The sequence below is a fragment of the Aotus nancymaae genome, unplaced genomic scaffold (assembly GCF_030222135.1).
Source record: "Aotus nancymaae isolate 86718 unplaced genomic scaffold, 86718_ANA_hifiasm-v0.15.2.pri h1tg000011l, whole genome shotgun sequence".
NCBI lineage: Eukaryota > Metazoa > Chordata > Mammalia > Primates > Aotidae > Aotus > Aotus nancymaae.
This window is the reverse complement of record NW_026988422.1, coordinates 84,169,628-84,185,601: the sequence shown is the minus strand read 5'-3', so window position 1 is coordinate 84,185,601 and position 15,974 is coordinate 84,169,628. Positions and strand designations below refer to the sequence as shown.

The following is a 15,974-nucleotide window of genomic DNA, read 5'->3' as shown; positions in this document are numbered from 1 at the left end:
TCACACACAGCCCCTCGCGCCGGGAGGCCCACGGCGGCCCTGTGACCCAGCACCTGCTCTGTATACGGGCAGCCCACGATGGCCAAGGGCTCGGGGGTCACGGGAGCCGAGAGGATAGACAGAGATATGTCCCGAGTCCTTGTCACAGTTTGTCCTGAGTAAAGTGACCACAGTGTTCTATGGTGAGGATGGGGGCCTGGCCCCTGGCCTCAGGACCTGACTCAAACCCTGAAGGCCCTAGGAATTCCAGCTCTATGAGCACCTCAAAAGTGGGCCTCTCAGATAAGGGGTCCCTCCATGACCACTGGATCCAGCTGGCGTTGGGGCCCCTCTCCTGGCAGGGCTCCTGGGAGGGGATGCAGTAGGCGAGGGGCCACGTGCTCCTCACCAGCGCCAAGGGTCCCCCGCACTCCCACCTTTCCTGGCTCTGAAACACTGACCCGATCTGTGCCAAGGAGGCAAGGCTGTTCTGTGGCTCAATTTCCTTAGATGCCCCCAAGAGCCTGTGGGCAGCCCAGGCATGGCTGCCTTGTCTGAATGGGGCGCCATAACCACAACCTCTCCGCCCCCAGAATTATCCTTCTCCTTGCCAGTCCAGGAACCCCACATTTGAGAGGCCTCATTTCGAAAGGTACAACTCTTTTCTAGACTTTTCCATCTGCTCAAATCGGGTATAGGAGACCAGGCTAGACTTCTTTATTCCTCCTTTGGGAGAGGGACAGGGCTCACAGAAGCATCAGGGAGGGGGAAGCAGTCCTCGGGACAATTCACAACTCCTTAATTCCAGTCTCCTAAAAAGAAGCGGTCCCCAGCGACCCAGGGCTTTTCCACTGTGGCTTACAATGCCCCCTGCCCTTTAACCCTTTGGGACCTGAATCTGTCTCCCTGCACACCCCCTTCTGTGGAAAGCTCCCTTCCACTTTGCAAGGAAAAATTCATTAGCAATCTCATTAAAGACGGGTAGATTTTCTTTTCCATTCTTTCTGGAAGTCAGATTGCTCATAAAAAAAACACATTTAAGTTATTTCATGTAAATGAATGAATAAGAAGCATGCATCCTGTTGCCCCTAAGTCTTGCCGAGTTTTGACATTATTTGGAGAAATGTACTTGGAAAGACATTTGGGGTTTGAATCACAACTCAGGGGGCAGGAGGTCAGGGGTCCTGCAGGCAGCCAGGAGCAACTCGCAGGTGAGAGAAGGTGGGGGCCAGGGAGCGAATGAGGGGCCGTTTTCTTCCTTCCCACGAGCTCAGGCCTGAGCTAGCCTTTGGTTAGAGGGTAGCAGGTGGAAGAGGAGAGCCAGTTTCCAGACAGGACCACATCTTCACCCTGACACTTGCACCACCCAGAAGAGTCCCACTAGAGACGGCCCCCCAGGAACCACTTAGCACTATGACAAATGCCCAGACATCCCCCACCGCCCTCCACCAACGTAACAGGATCCTCTGTGGCTCACTGCCTGCTTGGTCAGGGTCTCATCTCCACCCCCTATTACTCAGGCATTGGCCAATCCATCAAAATAGATGGCCAGGAGCGGTGGTTCATGCCTGTAATCCCAGCACTTTGGGAAGCCGAGGCGGGTGGATCACAAAGTCAGGAGTTCAAGACCAGCCTGGCCAATATGGTGAAACCCCATCTCTACTAAAAATACAAATATAGCCGGGTGTGGTGGCGGGCACCTGCAGTCCCAGCTACTGGGGAGCCTGAGGCAGGAGAATCACTTGAACCCAGGAGGCAGAGGCTGCAGTGAGCTGAGATCGTTGCCACTGCACTCCAGCCTGGGCAACAGAGCGAGACCCCCCTCTCAAAAATAAAAAAATATAAATAGAATGTTCCTGAAAATGATCATGTCTTTCAACACTTAACAGCCTTTCGGCAGTTCCCAAGAGGCTCACCGGCGAGGCTGATGTACTATGTCACGTTTCAGCTTCTTTAGTTGAGAATGTGGTGTATTTTCACCTACTTTCTACCTCACGACACACAAAACCCCGAATACGTGTTTCCTGAGACTGAACACTCATGAGCACCTGGAATAGAACTCAGTGCAAAGACGGTTCCCTTTCAACTCCTGAGGGCCAGGGGCTGGCAAAGTGTGGTCCTGTCTGGGCCTCGCCTGTTTGTCCCGGCCTTTGCTCTGACTCTGCCCCTGGGCTTAGTCCTCCTTGGGAAAGTCCTCAGGTGTCCTTGAGAAATGAGTTCAGGAGCCGAGGGGATCTGGCTCAGACCAGCTACGCAAATGCACTCTCGGAAGCCTGGGACACATCCCCCCAGGAGCCCGGCATCCTGCCCTGTGCAAAGCTCCCCTCCCAGGCCTCTTCTCCACATCACTGTGTTTGCAGGTGGCTCAGCAAATGCTAGCCTTGGAGTAAATGTCACAGGGCAGAGTGTTCCTGGGCCCCTCCCTGGGTTTAGCCCTGGGCACACACTGCCCCCGTCTCTCCAGGCTGAGAGGCTCTCCAGAGAGCAGAAGCAAGCAGACAAAGGCAACAGCCCAGGTCAGAGCGCCTCTGCCCCCTCTGCCTCCGCTGCCAGATTTGTTTAAAAATAATATCCCCATCCTATTTCAATTTCAGGGGAGAAGGGCAGGGCTGCAGAAGAGCTGTCTCCAAATCCTCTGTTTGATTAAAGAGCATTATGGAGGCTGCGTTAGAAACCGGAGACTCTGCGGGGTGGGAGGCGGGGGCCTGCGCTCGGGCTGCTGCGTTTGGAGGACTGGAGGCTGGGCACGGCCCTGCGCGCGGCTCTGCTCCTCCACTTCCCTCTCAGGGACCCCACGCGTGGGTGTCCGGGGGGAGTATGGGCATCTGGGCCAAGGACAGTGCTAACGCTCGCTCAAGGCTCCATAAATGTCGGGGGACACTGAGCCAGCCTCAGCCCACGGTTCAGACCTTTCTCAGCGCCCACCCAGGGCCCCTGGGAAGCCTCACTGAACTCATTCACGCCAGTGGCCACCCCAGGGGCATCAGATATAAGGGATATCAGGAGGCTGACACTGCCCCCCAGGGCAGCTGGCTCTAAAAACACCTCATCACCCTGAGTGAGCCATGGGCTCAGGCCCTGGGACCCCAGAAAGGAAAAGTGCCCACTGTGGGCCTCCTCTCTTCCTGCCGGTCCAGCCTTCACCCCAGCGTGGCCGTCCAACATGCAACCCCGAGCCCCCGCCCCCCATGCCACTTTGCTTGGCTGCCGTGCAAGCCACCGCGCTGCATGGCTGCTTCCAGGGCACCCAACTAGACCCTCTGGTCCTTGGTCCAAAGCCCAGCCTCAGGCACCCCAAACCAGCCCAAGCCCATGCCCTGGCCGGCTCCCAGGTGCATCTTGAATGAGTAAACCACAAATAAACACGTGAGTGCACGAGTGAATTGTGTGGCTCCAATCCCCCGCTCTCTTCCTCTCTACCATTGCTGATTTCATTTAAACAAATAAAAACATTCCCATCTCATTGCAATTTCAGGGGTGAGGAAAGGAGGCCAAGAGAAGAACTCGCTGGAAAGCCACTATTTGACTAAAGGACATTATCAAAGCCTCATGTGAGAAACCACGATTCTCACAGGGCTGGTGGGAAGAAATGTCTTCCCAGCTGAGGAGCAGCGAGCGTTCCCACTTCCTCCTGTGTGAACAGGTCCGTGGGCCGAGAGTGGGCCGGGAATGCACCCTGCATCCCGTGTGCCAGTGTGTCCAGCAAAGTACTGAGAGCTCCTGTGTGCTGGCCCCAGCTGTTCTCGGGGGCTCTGCCGTGGAGGTGGACGCGCCCCACTTACTGTCGCTGGCCCATAGCATGCCATCGGCCAGGGTGGACCCCCACACATGCTGGCGGGGGGTAGCAAGGCTCTCCACTCCAGGCAGCTGTCAGGCCCCCAGACCTCCGAGGCTACGCGGAGAGGATTCACCTTGGTAGCTTGCCCCCTCCCCAGATTAAATGCTGACACTCTTGAACAGAGAGGAGAGACATGAGCCAACCCTAATAAAATTCTGGTGTCTCAAGAGAGCAAGAAACTCACCCCAAACCAGGAAGAAGGCAAGAGGTCGGCCAGGAAGAAGACTTGGGTCCGGGGTGGTGGGTCCCATCAGGGTCTCTTCCTCCACTTCCATCTGCAGCTCTTCAGCTGACCCAGCCAGGCCACGGCCCACGGGGCTTGGGGAAGGGCAGAGAGTCAGGATCACAGCAAGGCAAGTGCCCCGGAAAAGCCACACATGCCCAAGACAGACACAGGGCACGGCCTCACCTGCCGGTTGCTTTCCAGTGAAGTGGAGTGACTGCTGGGGGCAATGACAGGAAAAGGTCCAAAGAAGCAACGGCCTGGGCTAAGGGCAGCCCCAAACCCAACAATGACTGGGGAGCCCAGGACTCTGGGGACCATGGCAGAGGCAAAGGCAGGCAGGGCAACACCCACCAGGGCCTGATCATGAGGGGTCTCTGGTACAGGACACATGTCTGTCCTCAGCCCTGAAGCCAGGCCCACAGGAGGAGGCATTGGAGGATGCTTGGCAGGAGATGGAGACTCCAGAAGGGGCTTGTGGGGGCACTGGGAACCTGCTGAGAACAGGCAGGTGGAGAGGGAGTGGCTCCTGGGACGGGGCGGGGGGGGGTGGTACTCAGACCGCAGGAGGGCCAGGTGACCACAGGTATGGGCTTGGCAGAGAGAACAAGCCAGAGGGCTGCGCAACTAAGCCCTGGAACCCAGGGACTGAGGCAGAGAAAAGGAGGTGGGCCTGCAAGCGGAGTGCCCGGTGGATAAGGAACCTGGCCGCTGGAGAGCCAGCTGAGCCACCAGGGAGAGAACAGATGGGCAAAGGCAGAGCTGCAGACGCACCCTGGAGTTTTCCCTACTGGTCCCCGGCATGGGATGCCGGCCTCAGCATCTGTTAGAGGGTCAAGGAGCTGGACCAACCCCTGGGGGAGGAAAGCATCACGGCAAGGGAAGGGTTGCAGTCACGACCGCACCTCGGGAGGGAGACCTGTGGCCAAAGCCCGGGGGCACACACTACCGCTGTTCCCATGCCCACTTTGGTCCTGAGATTCAGGGCCTGGGGTCCAGAACAGCTCAGCATCAGGAATGGGGCAGGGAAGGCCGAGAGGGAGGACGGGCTGGCTCCCACCAGAGCAGAGCCCTGGGGATGGCTGAAATCTGCCCTCACGCCCTCCGGCCTGCCCTCCACGGAGCCAGAGAACAGGCTGCTCCAGCCGCTGGGGCGACCCCCCGGCCTGCCCTCCTGGGATGCAGAGGCCATCAAGGGATGCGCTACGGTGGCAGGTGCCCAGGCCAGAGCCAGGGCTGTGGGCTTGCTCAGTTAGGATCAACTGTTGGATGACGGAATGGCCGCGCGAGTAAATGCAAGGACGCGACCAGCAAGGCCCCCGTTCAAATGGGGCAGGGGTCGGAAGCTGCCCACACCCCTCTGGGAAAGGAATCCACCCTGCACCCTTTTCACCTGGAACTCCTCGCACGGCCCACCTAGTGGCTCAGCTGTGGCGGTCGAGTCCTTTCATTCAGTCGCCTGGAGAAACCAACATCCCACATACTCTAACTGAGCCCCATTCTGTGCCAGGCTGGTGCTGGGACACCCTGAGGAGGCGTGGGGCTGTGGGGCTGGCCAAGGGCATCCTAGGAGGGCCAAGTCAGGAATTGGGGAGGGAGAGAAGGACACTGAGAGAGAGGACAGAGGAGGAGAAGGCAACAGAAGCAGAAAAAGCAGTGGCTCTTAGAAGAATTGAGTGGGGACACTCCCTGGCCATGCGCCTCCTCTCCCATCTGTCCAAGTTGCATCTTCCCCGTTTCCCGGAGATAACTTTGATGGCTCAAGGGATGTTACAGGATGAGCAGGCTGTGGGTCAGAGGACCAACAAGGGAAGCCAGCCAGGGCCCTGGACTGAAGAGCTGGGGCAGGGCTCCCTGTGCACAGGTGACTGAGTGCTGCGTGCGTCCTCCCAAGGCACAGATCTGCCCCTGCTGGCTCTCGGGTGCCCCAGAAACAAGTAGCCAGGTTAAAGGTGCCGCTCCTACGCTCAAGGGAGCAGTGAGACCCCTCTGCCAGTGCCTCAGAAAGTCCAGAGACCCAAGCAGGATGAGGATGCAGGGAGTTAACTTTTGAAAGTTTATTGGCCGAGCACTGTGGCTCACGCCTGTAATCCCAGCACTTTGAGAGGCCGAGGTGGGCAGATCACGAGGTCAAGAGATCGAGACCATCCTGGCCAACATGGTGAAACCCCATCTCTACTAAAAATGCAAAAATTAACTGGGTGTGGTGGCGTATACCTGTAGCCTCAGCTACTAGGGAGGCTGAGGCAGGAGAATCACTTGAAACCAGGAGGCGGAGGTTGCAGTGACCTGAGATCACGCCACTGTACTCCAGCCTGGTGACAGAGCGAGACTCTGTCTCAAAAAAATAAGAAAAAATAAATAAAAAGAAAGTTTGTTAGGGCTCCAGGAGGAACTGCAGGGAACCTGTGCAGGGGCAACTGATTTCTTCTACACCCTCTCCGGGCTCTCAAATGTCTGCAGGGCTACTGGAGTACGAACAGTGGCTTTGGGGCCTGTATTTGAGGGTGAGGAGGGTCCATGGATTCTTCATTACTATTGAAAGAAATCTCATCTAGAAACATCAGGCGTGCTCTGTTTTTCTGTTCTCCAACGGCTACATGGGAGGGGGCTGGGTTTTCATGTGATCTCAGCTTCAGGGGTCTACACCCTAGTCCACCCCTAGTCTCAACAATCCCCTAGACAGAGTGGGTAACTACATCACAGTCACTTCAAAAGTCTCGCCTTAGCAAAAGGGATGGAGGACGGCCTCAGGCTTCTGCTCCAACCGGCCAACAGGAGATCCTTCCACATTCTTTTTCGTGGGGTGCTGGGGTAGAGTTGGTTTTGCTAACTTGGAAAAAGTATCCAATTCTAACTCATGATGCCAGAGAACCTTTAGCCAACAGATTCACTAAGGAAGGTCCCTTAAGGTTTCAATGAATAACTACCTCCCTTAGCCCCTAGTTTTTTTCCATTTGGCTGAAGTTCCAAGTGGAGCCTAAGGTTTAATTGGAGTGATCCAATCATGATTGATCTGCCTTGGGGTGAGAAACACCCAGAGCTCGGAGCCGGGACAAATAAGCAAATGATTCAGACTCGGGACATACCTGCTCTAAAGACATCAACGGGCTCTGGGGAGCTCAAAGATCAGAACAAAGAGGATGAGGGTTCAGGCAGGGCGCAGGACACGTGGGTGAAGGGTGCAGGAAACGTGGGTGAAGGGCGCAGGACACGTGGGTGAAGGGCGCAGGACACGTGGGTGAGGGTAGTAAGAGGCCAATCAGAACACAAGTTCTGATGCCAGATGTAAGTTTTAATCTCCTCTGCTTGATCCTGACAAATCACTAGCCCCCCTGTGCCCCCAGCTTCATCAGTATGCTGGAGTCCAATCTGAACCCCAAACTATGCTCTCTTATGGGGGCCCTCTGGGATGCCAACATGCATTCACTTCTTCACCTGGCTGGGGATTCCATGGGTATTCACCCTGTGGTCACTGCCCTAGGGCTATGCCTGGAGTTAGCGCTTTCCTACCACTGGTTAATCTTGAGTGAGTTTTGGGTGTCCTCCGTGGGTCCTGAGAGGACCCCCTCGTCCTCAGCTCTTGGAGAGCGAATGAATGCCCTGGCCAGTTGCATCTGTGCAAAGGATCAAACAAAGCAGCTTCTACGATGCAACCCTATCCACAGCCCCTTTCCCCAAGCTGCCTGCCACTTTCAACCCCACTGAACGGACTTCGCGCTGGGACAGAGGCAAAGACTTCAATGAGGAGCAAAAGAAACATCAGCTCCGGCACCAAAATTAGAAGTGTGGCTTAAGAAGCCACGTCGCCCCTGCCCGGCGATGGCCAGTTCACCTCATGATGATAATCAGTGTGTTTTTCCTTCGCAGACAAAGAAGGCTCCTTACGCGACGAATATTGGAATCCAGCAGCTAACCTCATTAACGTCTGCTGCCTCTTCCTTCGACAAGGCCTGAGATTAGCCTGTGTTCATTAAGGGAAAAGGGTGGAAAGTGGAATAAAACTGAAAAACACCGCCGGGGTAAGGGGGAGGGGAGGCCCTTTTCTGTTAGCCATTCATTCACTGAAATACTCCGTGTACCTTCAGGGGAGTTAATCACCAGCCAAGGGGACCAGGATGGGAGAGGTAAAGAGGTTAAACTCGATGGAAGAAGTCAAAAAACCAAAATAGGGTGATTTGATGTGAAAGCTTCCTGGGATTTGTCGTTGGGATAATCAATTTAAAACCTTCTTCCTGTTTGCTTTCTTTTAGCCCAACCTAACGTAAGGGGAAACCGCCTTTGCATGTGCTTTTGGTGGCTTTTAATATTTTTAAGTCTCCTTTTCTGCCTTTTGTCTTTAACGCCTTTGTCTCTCTTCTCCTGCCTGTCCCGCACGCCCCCCCCCCCGAGCCCCTTTCCACCTCTTTCTTCTCTCTCTGGTCCTCCCCGTGGGAACTTAATGTATACAAAAATCTAGCGAAACCTCCAGTTGTATTTTCTCATGAATGCTTTATTGACTTTGCCTCAAAGTCCTTCAAACAGCACCTGGCGCTTACCTGGGAGACACCCCACCTGACCTGCCAGATAAAGATGATTAACCCTATTTTGAAACTGAGATAAACCTGGCTTGGAAAAGTTTACCTACTCCAAGGTCTCAGCACCGAGCAGTTTAACTAGGACTCGAACCCAGGTCAGTGACTCCTGACTCTGGACCCTGCTCCTTACCATGCTGTCTACACCCCATACGGGGTCAGTCCGAGGGACTGACCTCCCGCATGAGGGAGTCCTGGGTGTGCAAGTTCCTAGGGGTGCCAAGAACGAGAGGAGGAGGAGCAGGTGTCTCTGCGAAGGGGCGTGCACAGAAGTGAACCGGAGCCGCAGAGACACGTGACAGAAGGAATGGAAACGCGTCCTTGTGTCCATGAGTGGCAAACGTGCTGAGGGTTAAGCTACAGAAAAGTCTTTACCTTGGTGAGAGCCCTTCCACGGAGTGGAGCGAGTCAGGAAGCAGTGGGTTGAAGAGGAAATTGGAGGTGAGGAGGGAAGACAGCGAGTGTAGGCAGGCCTTTCAAGAAGCTTGGCTGTGAAAGGAAAGACAGAGGCTGTAGCGGCTGGAAAAGATGACAGCAGGGACCTGGGAGGCTCCAGGCTGCAGGCAGAGCAAAGTCCGAAATGCAGAGGGAGGCCTCTGGAGGAGGCCGGGGCTGAGGCGGGTACAATGCTTCCTCTGGAACTCAGGCAATGCAGGCTCAACGGGCCAGTAAGGACGCCTAACCTGCAAGCGCTTGACAGCCTCTGTTTCCCTGGGAGTGGCAGGCTGGCCCTGGCTCAGGACAGGGAGTTGTGAGGATCAAATGAAGGACGCTTGCAAAAAGTGACCGAAGCATTCCCTGCCATTACTCACTGGAGAGCACTCTCGATCTTACGGCCCCTCGAATCTCACTGGGGCCTGGATTTTCACCGACCATAAATTATTTGTCCTGAACATTAAGGATGTAAAAACCACTGGTAAAAGCTCCTACCAGTCTCTGGAAGACAAAAGGTCCCCTCCTAATAGCCTGGATTAACTCAAAGCAGGTCTCCGCCCACTTCATTTGTCACCGTCCAAGTCATCCTCGCACCTCCATTTGCCACATAATCCAATCAGCGCCTTTCAGAGGCCGGGCAGCCATTGTCCGCAGAGAGCCGGACTTCTCTAAAGCAGCCCACGTTGTTTTTGTCTCGTCCGGACAAAACTGGTCGGCTTAAAAGGGGACCAAAGAAAGTGCTGGTCAAACCAGGACCCCAATTAGGTTCCAAGAGACCGTTTTCGTGATCTTTGCATCAGATGCCTAGCCTGGTGCACTGCGCATATTGTCGGTACTCCAGAAAATGTTTGTTGAATTAATTCGTTTTTGCGTTCATTCAGAAATTCCAGAATAACGAAACATACATAGCACCTACTGGGTGCTGTTCTCACTAAGGGAGAATAGGCCTAGACATGGGAGCAAGGGGGGACAGCCTCGGGTGTTTAAGTAGCTTGCAATTTCCACAGCAATTTACAAAGCACTTCCATAGTACTTACAGCATTTGGTCTTCAAAAGCGCCCTGTGGGGTAGATACACGAGGGGGTGTGTGGTGGGGTGTGTGTGGGGGTGGGTGTGTGTTTTCATCTCCATTTAGACCATGAAAGAAACTGAAACTTAGAGAAGTTAAGCAACTTGTTTAAGGTCACACCGTTATTAAAAGGTGAAGCCAAGGCACGGTACCAGCGCTGGGGCCACCCAGACCCCCAAGACCACCCCAGCCAGGCAGCTGGGATTTCAAACTGACTGTCCCGTTGTCAAACGTTTGGTTTGAAACAAAAAGACTCTTAGTATAACTCTGGGACAGAGAGGAAGAGGGGGTGAGGGCAGCTACCATGGCACCCTGGGTCCAACTCCAACCCCTTCTCTTCATCTAGAAAAGATGACAGCATCTTTCCCAAGTTTCCGTTTCTTTAATGTAAACCTAAGTCCTCACAGGTCCTCCTTCCCTTTCAGCTTTTCTCAATTACACGAATCAATACTACCAAATGCATTGTCACCTGGAAATTAGGCTGACTCATTTACATACACATAGTACATAAAAACCACATGTTCATGTCACATAGAAAGTGCTCTGGAAATGGCCACATGCATAATTCGTGTTCTTACTCAAGTCAGCCCGTCGGTGGTCTCTGCAAGCCCCTACCTGATGCAAGGAGAGCCCCGTGGACAAGGGCTGCCTGGAGTGCTGTTGGGGAATAAATAGGATGAGTAAGACAAGCAAAAGGGGTGGGAAGGGACTGACCTGACAAACCTTTTCAACAAACATTTGCTGATCACCTCCTCTATGCCAGATCCTGCCTGAGGCCTCTTTAATCTCATTTAATTCTCACAACAACCCTAGGAGGTTGCTCCCATCGACCCCATTCCCCAGAAAAGGACAGAAAGATCTCCAGAGAGGTGGGGCATGCCTTTGGTGATTCAGTAGCATGCTCATTCCAGAAGCCCACCCAGGGCCTTGGAGTTGCCAGCAGGATGCTGGTCAAGCCCTCGGCCCAGGTCCCCCTCCTGAGAAGTTCCCAAAGGGATCCTTCCGTTTAGGACATCATAAGGGTGATGACAGAGACAGTCGAGAAAGACTGACACCCCCTTGGGGAGGGAAACACTCCAGTTTGCTAGCAGGTGAACAAAAGCAAAGATGTATAGGAAAGTACTCATAGAGTCAAAGCATGAACACAGCAAAGGTCAGGGCTTAACACCCAATGCCCCCTCACTAGGGCATTGGTTTAAGTCTTTAGGCAAGAGGGACAGCAGGCTGGTCACTTCTGGTCCTCTTCATCCTTTGCCATCCTGGTCCTGGAGGTCTGTCAGTGGCTGCTTTGTATGCCGGTGGGATCCAGGAATCTGTGCTCCTAGTGCCCTCTGCAATTAATCAAAGGTTAGAGAACTTGCTTAAAAAGTCGAGGCCTAGGTCATAATTACAATTTAAGTTACTTAATTATAATTAAAGCTGATGAGTTAAAAGTTTAAAATTGTCTTTTAACTGCTAGTGGGTCTGGGGTTGGTGCAAGGACGGTGGTGGGGTTGGGAGATTCTCCCCACCATGTTGGATACGAAATGATAGCTGGAGGGCTGAGGTACCGTGAGGTGTAGATGGGCAGCAGGCCCCTTGGCAGCAGCTCGGCATGGAGAGTTGGTGGTCCTTGAAGACAAGGAGGTGGATGGACGATGTCATCCCTGAGGAGAGACCCTATGGCACGGGAGGGGGGCAAGTTAGAAACCATCTTTATGACTTCTACCGGCCAGCACCGAACAGCAGACAGCGGGAGGGGGCAGGCAGAGGGACAGGTAGAGAGGAGTGGCAAAGGGGAGGAGTGAGCAAGGAGGTAGGAGGGGCTGGGAGGGAAGAGGAAGGGGTATGGAGGGAGGAGGGAGAGGAGGCCAGGGAGTGGGGGAGGAGGGGAGGGGAAGGGAAAAGAGATAAGGAAAATGAGAGGGGAAGGGGGAGGAAGGAAGAGGAACTGTGAAAGAGGGAGGAGGCAGAAGAAAAATAGGAGGGGGAGGAGGGACAGGGGAAATGAGAAAGGGTGGAGGGAGAGGAGAAATGGGAGGGGAAGGAGAGGAGTGGGAGGGGGTAATGATGATTTGATTGACAGGTCACAAGTGTTAGCTGTGTGCGCGTGCGCAACTGAAAGCCCAGGGTAGCGGGGCCGGCACAGACCGCTAGGGGGCGCGCGGCCCTCACTCTGAACCCAGGAGCGCAGCCACCTGCGGCGCCCCTGCCTGCGCCCGGTGGGCCTGGAAGGGCAGGAGGCGCCCAACAGGTCTCAGGCGAGGAAGGGCTGCACAGCCCACCCTGGACCACTGCGCCAGGCCCCTATACCCCCTCAACGCCCCTCCAGCCACCACCAGCCAGAGCCCAACTGTGGCCACCCAGCGCCTCCCGCCCTTGCCAGGGGCCTCTTGCACCCACAACCACCGGGAACCCCGCCCCAGAGGAACGTGGGCCACCAGCGAACACGTGCCAGGCTCCTCCAGAGCGCTGCTTTGCCTAAGACAAGGAAACAGAAATCTCAGCTCCCACCTTCAGCAATCCAATTAAACACACGTTCATTAAAGTCAAAAAGACCCAGTCCTCCAGACACCGCTGTCACTCATGTGGGTGGTCTCAGGACGAGAGACAGAACCTATGACATCGCTGGAAAGTAACGCAAAGGAGGCCACCCCGCCGTCCCCCGCCTTCGCCCCTAGGCGTCAACATCGCGCCCCCAAAGTCGTGCCTCCCTCCTTTGCCACAGCAACAATTTCTAGACCCCGTGCGACGGCGCCTCACTGACCCTGTCGCAGCCTCTCTCTCCATCCTGCTCAAATGAGCCGCACCTTCCTAAGACCCCCGAAACCAAAAACTACTGGAAATCAACTAACGTGCGTCCGCGCACCTCCAAGACACCAGAAGCCACGGCGCCAGGGCCGACCCCGGCCTCTGTGGCCGCTCCGCAGTGAACCCGGGAGTCTCGAAACTGTTCCCCCTTGGGTAAATGAATCCAGGACCCTCCAGTGGATCCCGCGCCCGACCCCCTCCAGCAGGAGAACAAAGGCCACCTCCCCTCCCCACCCCGCCCCCCAAAATTCCGCAGTGACACCAGCGCCCTCTCGCGGCCAGCCAGGAAACCTTCCAGAAACCTGCCACGTAGCCACCCGCCTGCGCCCCCACCAGGCCCGCCGGCCCAGGGTGGGAGGGGGCGTCCTGGGGGGCCTTGACAGGGACAAAGGAAACGGCAAAAGGCGACTTGACCAAAGGTCCAAGCCTGCAACACGTCTGGATTTTCGAGAGACCACCACGCAAGGCTGAAAAGACCCCCGCGGCCCTTCCTCCCCAGCTCCCAGCGTCCATACCCCAGCAACACACCCCCTTTTCTGAATTTCTCTCCTCCCTCTTCTCAGATCCAAGGACACGGCCGTCTCTCTGCCCCAACCCACCCCCTGCATCTATTCTGCCTGTGTCCCCCCAATCCCTCGCCCCCCTTGAGCAGGGACTGATCCTAGGGGGCTCCTGGCAGGTTTGCACTTGGGCGCCATCTCTCTCCACTGTGAAAGTGGCCGCTCAGAGCAGAACCAGACGATATCGGGTAGAAATCTTACTCTGCATTTTGCCTGGAGTCCACCCTGCACTAAACCTGTGTATTTGGATTTGGAATCCCTCGCCGAGAGGAACCTCCACTCCTCCCGCCCACGATCCACCAAAAACCTGGCCAACAACTGGCCAGGCAAATCTGCCCGGGAGACCCTTCCATTCGGGTGCTCCCCCCTAATTCATGGGGCATGCAGAAGGCTTCGCCGCCATATCTCCCACTATTAACGCAACTCTAGAGGCGCTCCCGATACAGAAAATCCGGGGTTCACCCCCCAGTGACTGACATACACCCGAATCCAAGAGGGGTTCCATCCGATTCCTCTCGCTCCTCTGAACTGAAGTCCCTACCACCCAGCCTGCCCTCAAGGACTGGACCCTCTCGAGAGGAGCCCTGACTTCCCCCCAGGAATATGTGCCTCGAGATTTTCCTTCTGACAAATTTCGCTGGGGACGCTTCGGCACCAGACGAAGTGGCCGCCTCCAGCAGCAGGACAGGGATCGGGCTCTCGGCCTGTCCAGGAGGACAGAGCCCACCCCAGAGGGGTATGCAGTCTTCCTTCTGCACATCCTTTGCGGCAAGGATGGCCAACCACTCACCAGGTGAGGGATCCTCGCGTGGGCGCCCCAGCTCTCCCGAGGAGCTGCAGCCAAGGCCAGCAAGCCAAGGCGCGCTCCTTCTCCGCTCTCCGCCGTCTGCGCTAGGGGCTGGCTGGGTGGGGTTTATATGGAGGCGCAGAAGGGGTGGTCTCTGACGTCAGCGCATTCTGCTGCAATGCGCTCATTTCTCTAAAAGTGATTGGCCGGAAAAATGAGCCCCCCAGATTCTATGACAAATTGCCCTAGCCGCACCCAGATTGCAGCAAAGAAGGGAGGAAAAAATTCTGCCGCAGTGCCCCTGGCCGCCATGACCAACACCCTGTGGTCGCGGGTGCTTTTTCCCTGCGTGATCCCGGCCGGCCAGGCAGGGTGAATTCGTGCACAATGTGTGTGGGGAATCGCCCCGAGGGTTGGCCGTCCTCCCGCGGCCGAGGGCCAAGGTGGGGCTGTCGGGGCGCAGATTCCACACCTGGCGGTTTCGGAACATCCGTCAGAGGATGCGGGCTTAGCGAAAGAAAACGATGCTTTCTCTTACTGTTCAGGAAAATAAAATGCCCGGGTGACATGACTAGTTCCCAGATGTAAGCCGGAGGCTGTCACCCCCTCCCTGCCCACCCGTGCGTTTCTGACCGTTCTCTTTGAGACAAGAGAGACAGAGCTCCGAGTCTCCGAGTCAGAAAACCTGGCTTTGAGTCCCGGGCTCCGGCGCTTACAGCTCGTGTCCGCGGAACCCGCTATCCCCCTTCCTCTTCCAGGGAGTCCGTTTCCTCCACTTTAACGAGGGGTACCCACACACACACACCAGGGTTGTAATAAGAATCCGGGCAGGAGCCGTGCCCTCTAAGGAAAGTACTTTTAGAGGACGGACTGTGTCCCATGTGCACTACCCCTCAAAGTTGGGGTGATCCCCCCAGGCATGCCCTTGGAAAGAGCCCCACCACCCCGGAAAGCAGGCAGCGACACATGTTGCGCCGAGCCCCGCCGCGGTCTCGGGCTCCGGGGCTGGTACATGAGCGTTAATCCCTAACAGGTGGGAGCCCTCGGCGGCTCTGCCCGGCTCTGAGTGCCAGAGCGTGCACGGCCGTCAATCAAATGTCCTCTCGCAAAGGTCAAAATGCTGTTGAAAGGGAAGGAGGATCTATCTTAGGGTGACAGGTGGGTGGCAGCCGGGAGGACAAGTATGGAGTGCCCGGTAGCAGAAAGCGGGTGAGGATGAGCAAGGAGCCCCAGAGAGGGCAACAGAGAGGCCCCCCACCGAGGGCATCAAGTCCGAACCGCTCCCCCGCACTTCTTTGAGGGGTTTAAGCGGCGTCAGAGGGAGCCCCCCCATGCCCAGCGGTCCCACGAGGTGACTGTAAATCAGACGGGAGATTCCAGGGCTGAAAGGAAGGGAGAAAGGCTATTTCTATGTCCACAGCTAAGGAGTACGGAGGTGAACATTGACCGTCAGGTCACTAGAGAGCCTTGGGAGGGCGTGCGGGGGCCTCGATTTTGCATAAACAGGCGCACTGTTGGGGAGATGGAGAAGTGGGACGTTGGGGGCCTCGTGGGGTGCTGCCTTAATGTGTCAGGTAACGCGAGGGAGAAAGAAAACACCCCTATACAGCCTGTGGAGCTTGCCAGGAGCCCCAGGGATCACAGCCCCGGAAGCAGGCCTTGCACAGCAGAAACGCCCGCACCAGACACAGACGTCAAGAACGCTTCAAAAAATCATGG

The 15,974-nt window shown here is 55.9% G+C and overlaps 1 long non-coding RNA gene across 1 annotated transcript; it reads right to left on the bottom strand.

Moving 5' to 3' along the window:
• Positions 1–11,036: 11,036 nt before the first annotated feature.
• On the bottom strand, positions 11,037–14,352 carry LOC135274282 (uncharacterized). The gene is made up of 3 exons (XR_010342123.1): positions 14,259–14,352; positions 11,669–11,777; positions 11,037–11,449 (listed from the first exon to the last, which is right to left on the bottom strand). It is a non-coding gene; the product is annotated as an uncharacterized LOC135274282 (long non-coding RNA).
• Positions 14,353–15,974: the final 1,622 nt, after the last annotated feature.